Source organism: Acanthisitta chloris, unplaced genomic scaffold (genome assembly GCF_000695815.1).
Source record: "Acanthisitta chloris isolate BGI_N310 unplaced genomic scaffold, ASM69581v1 scaffold5836, whole genome shotgun sequence".
Lineage (NCBI taxonomy): Eukaryota > Metazoa > Chordata > Aves > Passeriformes > Acanthisittidae > Acanthisitta > Acanthisitta chloris.
This window is the reverse complement of record NW_008678619.1, coordinates 103,194-113,092: the sequence shown is the minus strand read 5'-3', so window position 1 is coordinate 113,092 and position 9,899 is coordinate 103,194. Positions and strand designations below refer to the sequence as shown.

At 43.4% G+C, this 9,899-nt stretch overlaps 1 protein-coding gene across 1 annotated transcript in view; it reads right to left on the bottom strand.

The window, feature by feature from the left end:
• The window catches only part of GRIN2B (glutamate receptor, ionotropic, N-methyl D-aspartate 2B), a gene marked incomplete at its 5' end in the record, with an annotated part of 118,665 nt that overhangs the window by 13,375 nt on the left and 95,391 nt on the right, over nt 1-9,899 (bottom strand). The window lies entirely within an intron of this gene.

Below are 9,899 nucleotides of genomic sequence, written 5' to 3'. Positions count from 1 at the left end.
GCGGGGGTGTAGTGCCTTACCTTTACACAGCTTCTCTGGGAGGGTTCCTTTCACTTTGTAAGGCCCAGATTCCCAGTTTAAATTTTCTACTACAGGAAGCTCCACAGCTCTGACCCACCTAAATAATGTCCACAGGTTCAGCTCCTCTGTAAACTGCAAGTCCAAAAGAGCTTAAGCCCATGTTACATACTCTGAGTTCAGTTCATTTGCCCAAGAGTAAGTGCCAAGCTGAGATGCCAATGGAATTTCATCCTGGGAGCAGTTCTCTCATAGCCCCTCTGTGAGATTTACCAGTCACATGAGGGTAGTTTGGATACTCCACTGCACCTAAATTGACTCTAGATATCTACATTAGCACAGATGAATCTGGCCACAGGGCCATTTGGCCCTCAGGACAGCTTCTCCCACCAAAAGTACAGGGAGCCAGCTGCTGTGGGTAGCAGAGAGTCCAAAGTGCCCTCCACTCTCTCAAACTTGCCATAAGGTCATCACTCATGACCTTCTGCTCAGGCACCTATAAGCAGAAGTCTGCTTGCTCTTTTGGGAGTTGTACAACCAGCAGGTATCTGTTGTGGCACACATCAAATGTCTTTTAAAAAAGATGGAATATATTAGTGAGCTGCAATATAAGATTTAGTGACATCAGGCTAGAAAAGCAAAGTCCATGCTCAAGTGCATAATTTTAGCATAACCTCTCTGCACTGGGAGAGGGTCTGGCACTACTCACTGCTCTGAATCCAGTCACCACATCAACTCTTCCTGACTGTGGGCCCATCACAGAAATCAACCCTACGACTGCAGTGGCAAAACCCCAGTTCCTTGTCTTTGCCAGTCAAACAATACGTGCTTTGATTTATAAACAAAAGAAAACAAATTTTTTTAAAAAAGAGGAACGAACAGCACCAAATCCAATATGTCACTTTTGGGAGGGCATAAAATTACCTTGCATTCCCTCAGACTTTGACTTTGTGGTTTATCTTATTATTCAATACCCAGTGATGTTTCAAATTCTCTGTCTTGCTTTGCATAGTGCTTTCACCCATGAATTGCTCAAGATAAGTCCAAGAAAGGAGTTATCAGCTAGTGCAGCTGACTGCAGCAAAGTGGGAAGATGTAGTGTGGGTCAGACCCACAAACAAAAAAGAAAAATATCTATGAATGTCTGTTGGTGAAACAGGGGCATGTGTGGGTCAGGAAAGGGAACAGAGCAACCTAGTGACAATGCAGAGGTGAGGGGGGGCAGGTGAAAGCAAAAGAAAGGAGTTCAAATATAGCAACTTCAAAAATAGTTGTCCTTGCAAAATAACTGAGCTGAAAGCAGAGATCCAATTGGTGGAAGAAGCCTCCATCACATGCAGTTATTGCCAGAGCAATGCACACAGTAGGATTGTGTAGCTTCTTTGCAAGCTCGATTGCTATGTGCAGACCTGCTCTGTGCTGCTTCTGTGCAGAGCAAAAGACTAAAAAACCTTGGGCAGTACAGCACTGCCCCAAACAGATGGCACCTTGGGAGTCCCATGTCTTCCAGAGCCAGACCTACATGTGCATGCTGGCACCACACTGCCTTTCTGCTGCCCCAGGCGTTACGGATATATCAGGCCTGTAGGCCACTTTAGGATCAGACCACTGTGTATAGACCAACAAACCACGTGCCTTCTCGGTCTGCCAAGTGTGTGAGCATTATACTGGTTCTGTGCAGTTTCTCCACTCAAAAGGTAACATTAAAGCTTTAAAACTTCCTCAAGACACATTTGGCGGTATATAGACTTCAAATCACACTGTTATGTGTCCATCAAGCTTGATCAGAAAACATTTGTAGTGGAATCACTGAGCTTCACCATTCAGGGACAGAATCTCATTGCACAGCCCGAGTATTAGTATGTGTGATACAAGATGACCACAGTCATATCTGCTGCAATAAAGTGGGTTACGAAATTGTAGCTACATTACACTTAACTTTTGCTTGCAGGCATGTAGAGGATGGAGATCATCTGTTTATCACAGCATCAAATCATGCCATGCATTTAATTCTGGAAAGTCAGCTTCCTCAGAAGCTAAACACAATGGGGCAAAAGGCACATACTGAATAATCCCAGGCAAACACAAAATGCAAATTAGTGAAGCAGAAAGATGCCAGTTACTACACTCACATTAATATCATTATAAGTGTAGATGTTCATTCAGAGGAAGAAATTTAACTGATGAAAAAGACCTTGAGAGGAGAGGTGGCAGCTAAGTACAGGAGAATTTGAAATCTGCTTTGTTTGCACATGAGACAGCTGGTTAACAAATTCTGAAACACTGAGAAATTCAGAGGATGTAGTTTGTTTGGAGGAGCAATTCCATTTTGCACCCATTTTCACTAATAAAAGTAGGTCAGATCCTCCTGTCTTTTGAGTACTAACAGTAACCAAACTACTACTATGTGGGTACTCATCACTGGGCAGTAGAGTGAAACCCTGTGCAAGTCTCACAAACCTCCCTAAGACTTCACAGGGGCCTGAATTTTCATCCAAGTAGTTAGAAAAGCCTAGTCATCACATTAGCACAATTTCTTAAGCACCTCTGTAAGGCAGGAAGGCCAACCAAAAAAGCAGGACACTTGAGACAAGGCAGCTGGAGCATCCCAACACCTTCCCAGAGGTGGGAGTTAATGCCTTTAGCCTTCTGAAGAGAGCTGCCTCCCACCAGCAAGCAGAAGACAGCATCGGAATGAAAGCTGTATCACTTCCTTGTGAGTGCTGGGGCACTGAATTAGGTACATCTGAGGCAAACAAGTACACTGGGCCAGTGAGATTTAGGGGAAGTTTGACCAGCCAAAGGCCTAGGAGAAGCAGGGCTTCTTTCCACTCAGTGAAGTAAAAGTCCCTGGGAAGATACAACCCGCCAAATATTTATCAAGTGTATGTATGTATGTACATATAACTTTAAATGTCATGGACTCCAGGCATCAGCAATGAAAGGGTGGAGGAAAAGCTGTTGTATATTTCTTTAATCCTGTAGATCTTATCCTCCCATCCCCTCCCCACCAGCAATTCAGCCCTGATCATTCAGTCAAAGGAGGCCAGGTCTCATCTCTCAGGCTGCCAAATTCTGGTGGCAGGGCCATTGTCTTTTATTTAACTGCAAAGTGCCAAGTACATTTATGGCACTATATAAATAATAAATAAAAATATTCATTGCTTCTCTCTCCAGTGACTTATACTGATGTGAGAAGCAGGACAATCCTTTGTTTCCCTCCTCCCTCTCCCCCTTACGTAACTCTCCAAAGACAGCTTTTTCCAGACTGCCAAGCAACTAGCACAGAAGCAACCAAATTTAACCAGTACCTCCGAAGGGATAGCTCCAAGAGCTGGTTAAAGGGAACATGAAAAGAAAGGGTCAGTGGTGGCCAAGGGCTAGTAAAGGCCAGGATGGCATGGCAGGGGGGAATGCAAAAGCTGCAAGCTAAGGACCATGCCATGGCCCCATCCCAACATCCCTCATCCAGTGACTCCCATTTGTGTCTCAGGCAAAGCCCAAGGGTTTGCCTTTCTTCCTTTCCAGCAAGGATGAATTAAGCCTGACTCTGAGCATCCTCTCCCCTTATATCTTACCTGCTTAAGTTCCCAACTTAACTGCATTTCAACTGGCACTAATCTTGAAAAGTCCCATTACAAGCTTTTACCGCAATTAAATCATAGAATCATAGAATGGCTTGGGTTGGAAGGGATCTTAAAGATCATTTAATCCCAACCCCCATGCTGTGGCAAGGGACATCTTTCACTAGATGAGGTTGCTCAGAGCCACATCTAATCTGGCCTTGAACACTCCAGGAATGGAATCTTCACAACTCCTCCTATTCAGTCCCTCACCACTCTTAAAGAATGTTTTCCAATACCTAATCTAAACCTACTCTCTTTCAGTTTGAAGCCATTCCCCCTTGTCCTGTCACTACATGCTTTTGCAGAAGGTCTGTCTCCAGATCTCTTGTAGCCTCCCTTCATGTACCAGAAGGCCACAATTAGGTCACCCTGAAGCCTACTCTTCTCCAGACTGAACAATCCCCATTCTTTCAGCTTTTCCTCATAGAAGAGAGGTGCTACATCTTGGCGGGCCTCCTCTGAACTCACTCCAACTGGTTGATGTCCTTCTCATGCTGGGGACCCCAGAGCTGGATCCAGTACTTCAGGTGGGGTCTCATGAGAGCAGAGAGCCAGAATCACCTCCTTCGACCTGCTGGCCACTCTGCTTTTGACGCAGCCCAGGATACAGTTGGCTTTCTGGGCTGCAAGTGCACATTGCTGACTCGTGCCCAGCCCCTCATTCATCAGCACCTCCAAGTCCTTCTCTGCAGGACTGGTCTTGATCCCTTAATCCCCCAGTCTCTATAGATACTGGGGGAATCGCTCCAGATCAACAGACAAAGAGAAAATCCTGAGAAACTGAGTCAAGGCTAAAACACATTGCAGTCTTCTCGCCACTCAGCACTACAAAGTGCTGCGCTTAAAAAAAAGAAGGAGAAGGACAAAGAAAGTAGGACTGAAGTAGGGGGAAGAAAAAACATGCTTGAAAACCCACTGACTTTTAAACATTTATAGTCTTAAAACTACCGAATCATGTTTTAGCACACAGGAACAGAGGTTTGTTCCAAGGATCTCAGCAAGCATAAAAATCATCTCAATCTGAACTGCAGAATGTGTAAATCTATGATAAATGTACCCATCTGAAACTTCAAAAATTTATCTGACATCTTATTTATGTACACAACAAATGTAACTCACCAGTTTGAAAGATCTTTTACTAACATATGATATGGTGTAGCTATGTAACAGCTATTTATTCATGTGAAAATTTAAGCATAATATGTAATTACATATCATATGTAAATACACTATACAGTATTTGCAAATAATTCATACTATAGCATCTGATGGTTTAAAAGGAGGTGCAAAGAAACAATCAGATTTTAAGCCATAAGATTTAGGACTATGAGAGCTCTGAGTGTTCTACACCTCACTATGAACCAATGTTTCTTATATTAAGCACTAGTCAATACCACTACGTTATTGATAAAGGTAGATTTAAACAAAAGGCACAGTTCAACTTATCTACAGGAAGATACCCCCCAGAGAAGCACTGTGGAAAGAAATTCAACTCAACTGTATGACATAAGCTTTGGAGATTCAAGAACTTCTTTATTTTTGTTTTTTTGGGGGGTTTGTTTGTTGGTTGGGTTTGGTTTGGTTTGAGTTTTTTTGGTTTTGGGGGGGTTCTGGTTGGGTTTTTTTTTTTGGTTTGTCAAGTAAGATGCATCAAACTACGCACTTGGAAAGAGGACAAAATTCTGTCCTCTTGTGAGGACAGAATTAGAAGTGGCATGGTCTTACTTCTGTTCAGCTAACTCATATCTCCACAAAGGTGTCCTGACAATAAAAATCATACAGCTGTTGAAAAGATTGCATATTTTCTGCTTTTGGATAGTGCCACATAAAACTTCCTTTGTGTCCTGCAAAAATGTGCCAAAGTACCAAAAATGTCCATTGATAGTAAATGTGTGATCCCATGGAAGATTTGTACTGCCTCCAAGCCATCCAGTTAGGCAATCTTCCCCTTACAGACCTCACAAGGTACAAGACTGACCACCACTTTTGGTCCCCTTGAAAAATGCCAAGCTGAAGATATATCTGCTCTGCATTTCCCCTAGACTTAGCCAGAACAGGTATTTGTTGCACAAAAGCTGCAAGCTCAGAAAAGCATTTAACTTCAATCATGTGAATAATAGCACATTGACTTTAATGTCACCACTCATGAGTGCAAAGTTAAGCACAAGCTTAAGTGTCTTGCATATCAGGGATCCTTGTATAATTTCGATTTAATGTGCTGCAGAGTACAATGTGGGAAATAATTCATTTTTCAGTTACACAGCCAAGCACCTATTACTGCTGGAATAGAGCAGATCTTTTATTTTTCAGGCTTTTCAGTGAGGCTTTTGCTTTGTATCAACCTTTGTATCATTCACCTCACAACTACATGTGCTATTTTGTCTTCCAATTATCTCCTTCTGCCCCTTTCCTTTGTTACAGAAAAAAATATATTTTGTTTTCCTTAAATGTAGGTCAATTTTATGAGCAGTGCCTTCAGAAAATGACATGTCAAAATACATGTCAGAAATACCAAAGTATTTTGTTTCAAGTATCCTAAAATGAGCTACTTTGGAAAAAAATCAAAATTTCCTTCTGCTTTCTTATTCTCTCCTCAGACTTTTTTTCAGTAAAAATATTGGCCAGTTTTAACTTATTTAAAAAACCAAAACCCAAACACATATCTATTGAAAAAATAACTGGCCTGTGCTTCACAGAAACAGGCCCTTTGTCTAAACATTGCATTAACATCTTGAAAAGCAAATAAGTCAAATAGGTGTGAAATATCAGCAATCTATATTAATTTGCAGGCACGCAGAAATCCATTTCTTTCCTTTTCATGTCAATTACAAAATCACCATTTTGTTACTTTATTCGCTTCTTTGGCATTTCCAACTAATTTATATGAAAGGCTACTACTTTTTTATTATTATTAACCTACTGCATTCTAAATTATTTTATTTAAATGCCCTGCTGGCTGTCCACATTTGCTTTTATTCTATTACTATCGTATATGAATGGAAATTACGTATAGCTATTAGATTACTTCACACATTAGTTCATTTTATATAATCTTTCCTGTATTTATTGCCTTCGTTAGACTGAAATACCGCAGGCTCTCCCGTTAATGGAAATTGGGTTATATCTCCTGATTACAGTCAGATGAAATCCAGACTCAGGCATCCACTGCAGCATTCTGCGACAGGCCGTCTTACCACCGGGGCTTTCACAGCGGGTCAGGGTGGCAGCAGACCCCACACAGATCCTACATGGATGCAGCCCAGCAGTACATGCAAGGATGCTCTGGCTGGGTTTGCTGTCAGTCCCACCAAGGGGCAGAGCTTTGGACGGGGAGTTGACATGGCCAGCATGGCAACTTTCTCTGTCGGGACCACATGCAGCCCTTCCGCGGCACAAGGTGAACCAGCAGAGGCAGTGGGTGCTGGTTTGGCACCTGGGCAGGAGGAGAGTGTTTTGGCATGCCAACAAGCACAGGGAGCTGGAAGGGAGTTGCTGTCAGAGCAACACTTTTCCTGCAGGGCTCACACAGCCAGTGCTGCTCTCAGAAAGGAGCAGGTCTCTCCTTCCTCAAACTGCCCACAGCTGCCCCAGCATTAAGAGCTACAGCTTGACATATTATTTAGCAGCTCCAAGGGTTAACATGGTGGAATTAACAGCCATTATGAGGTGGGTTCTGGGGTCAGTTCTGGCACCTGTTTTGAGCAAGCTAGGCCCAAAGGGTGGCACTCAGCAGAGAGAGCATTGCCTGGGACAGAGAGAATGGCAGAGGTCATTAAGCTCAGTACAGGGAGCCTCCAGCCAGTATCAGTTTAACCTGGTACCCTGGCAGAGACATCCAGTCCAGACCAGCTCAGACAGACCTGCTCAAGCATCCACACAGCACAGTGCGGACATGACTTTAGTCATTGTCTTGCATGTCATTAAGAAGTAAATGCTGGGGCACGGCCAAGACACCATCCAAGTCCTGAGACGTGGAAAGCTTCAGCCTGTTTTTCTGAAGAAGCAGCAAGTCAGGAGCTGTAGGCACCTCTTGGAGCAGTTCTTCCCAGGCAAGGCCCAAGTCAGAGGGTCCAAGGAGACACTCAGGGTAGCTGTCGCAGAGTGTAACCAGCCTGACCTTGACAATTGTTCCCCATCCAGGCACAGTAATGGATTTTGTGAGTGCATCTGGCATTTTGGCTGCTCTACAGTGCCCATGGGACACCTTCCCCAGGTACTGTCATACTACAAAGACATTTGCAAGCAGATCTGGATCTAGCCAAGTAGGAACAATGTTCCTTAAAATAACTAGCCCTCTGCCTGTTGGCTTGGATAACATTATCTCCTGACTCCTTGTGCTGGACACAGATGTCTTTACCAGCTGATGAAGAAGACCAGGAGACTGGTCTCTCTTCTGCTGTGGACACCAGATAATACATGGGAGATAAAAGAGACCGAAGGTGATAATCTTTCGTCTTGGCCACCTGGCATTGGACAGTGACTGCCTCCTTTGAAAGTCTGAACTGGCTTTAAGCAGGCAGGAAAAGGAAGGCAGAGCACAGCATACCTCCATGTGCCTTGGATGTAGCTGCACCCTTCATCCTGGCCAAGCAGGGCATTGAGAAGGTGAGTTGGAAGCAGTGTGTGGGCTTTGGAAGAGAGAAAAGATGAGATTCAGAAGAGATTCCACCCAAACCAGGGCATCTTGAAGCAGTGCAACAAATGGCTGGATGGCTGCTCCCAAATTCTGCAGGGCCTTCTACATGTTCAGAGAGTGGAAATCCATGAGCCCAGTAGATCAAGCTCATTCACTCAAATCTTTTGGATTGAGTTAATCCCACCTGTCTTTATTCTCCAAAAACAGCTGTCGACAGAAGACCTTCAGTTTTACCAGCCAATTTTCACCTAATTCTAGATGCTCTGGTAGATTGTAATCTTACCCAAATGTTGTACTTGCAGTAGCAGCTATGTTTGAGGCATACCACAATGCTCCAACTATGTACTGTGGCCTTTCTCTTCCCCAAGAAACAAAAGCACATACCTGTTAGGATTGTGAAAGAAAATGCAGGTATGCTGGAAAAGAAACCTAGATGAAAATGACCTTAATCCAATACATATACACAGGTGGCCCTACAGTGAAATTGAGTAAAATAGGCCCAGAAACCTGTATCCAAAGGCTCTGTGAAGCTCCAGGAGTTACTGCTTTCAATTGATATTTCCTGCACATATCTCTGCAGGTATGAAGAATAGCTTCAAAAACATGAGAATGAAAGCGTGGCTCTCTCCATGAGCCTAGGCAGAGCCTGAAACAATAGATCACAGGTACAAACTATCCCATTTAGCTCAGACAGCTGAAAACCTAATGATGACAAACTAATGTTAACTCTGATAGGGCTGGCTGGTTTTGAACAGTATCTTTCAGTCTGAACAAGCCCATAGCTTCTAAGGAGTCTCTGCAACAATCTCTGCCTGGCAGAAAAGCATCCTCCCCTCCACCCAATCCTCAACACAGCACACTGCAAATGTGGAGACAGCGTGAAACAAATTGAGGTGAAAATTAAAACAAATAGCAGGAGCACTTCTGCATGGATTGTATTTTTCTGTGCCATGTTTCATTCCAGCAAAAAAAACCCACAACAAAATGGGAAAGAAAAACTCTTAAAAATTAATCCATCACAGAATGTCCAGCCTGCTGCACAGGAGACTGTATAGACAGGGGGCCTGGTCACAATTTTTTTCAAGACTGTCTTGAGCGATACGAGAGTCAGTAACTATATCCAGTCCAATAACAGCAACTGACACTTGCAGTCCTCATCTTGCTGCTATCCCCAATAGCAATGTGTGCAACCTATTGCTATTTGGCTGCCTTAAAATGGAATGACTGCTTAAGCAGCCCTAGTGACTAACAAACTTAGCATGGGCAACTGTGCCTCACAACACTCAATGCCGCGTGAGTAATCTCACCACAAAACAAAAATAAAACAGTGTGCAAAGCTTTACACCCTCATGAACCAGACAGTGCTACCCTGCATGCATCAGCAATCCCCTCAAGTGTGCAGAGTCCAGCAAAAGCAAATGCTCTGTGTGGACAAAACACAGTGCAGGTAAACAAGGCAGCGAAACACACTTTGAATAGGAAATAATTTCTTTTACTAGGACTCCAAACACCTTGAAAAAAGTACAGTATAACTTCAATGAAAGCATTACTAAATCATCAAAGTCATGCTGATTTACCCCCATGGGCAGAACTTGTCCCCAGAATAAACTAGCAGATCA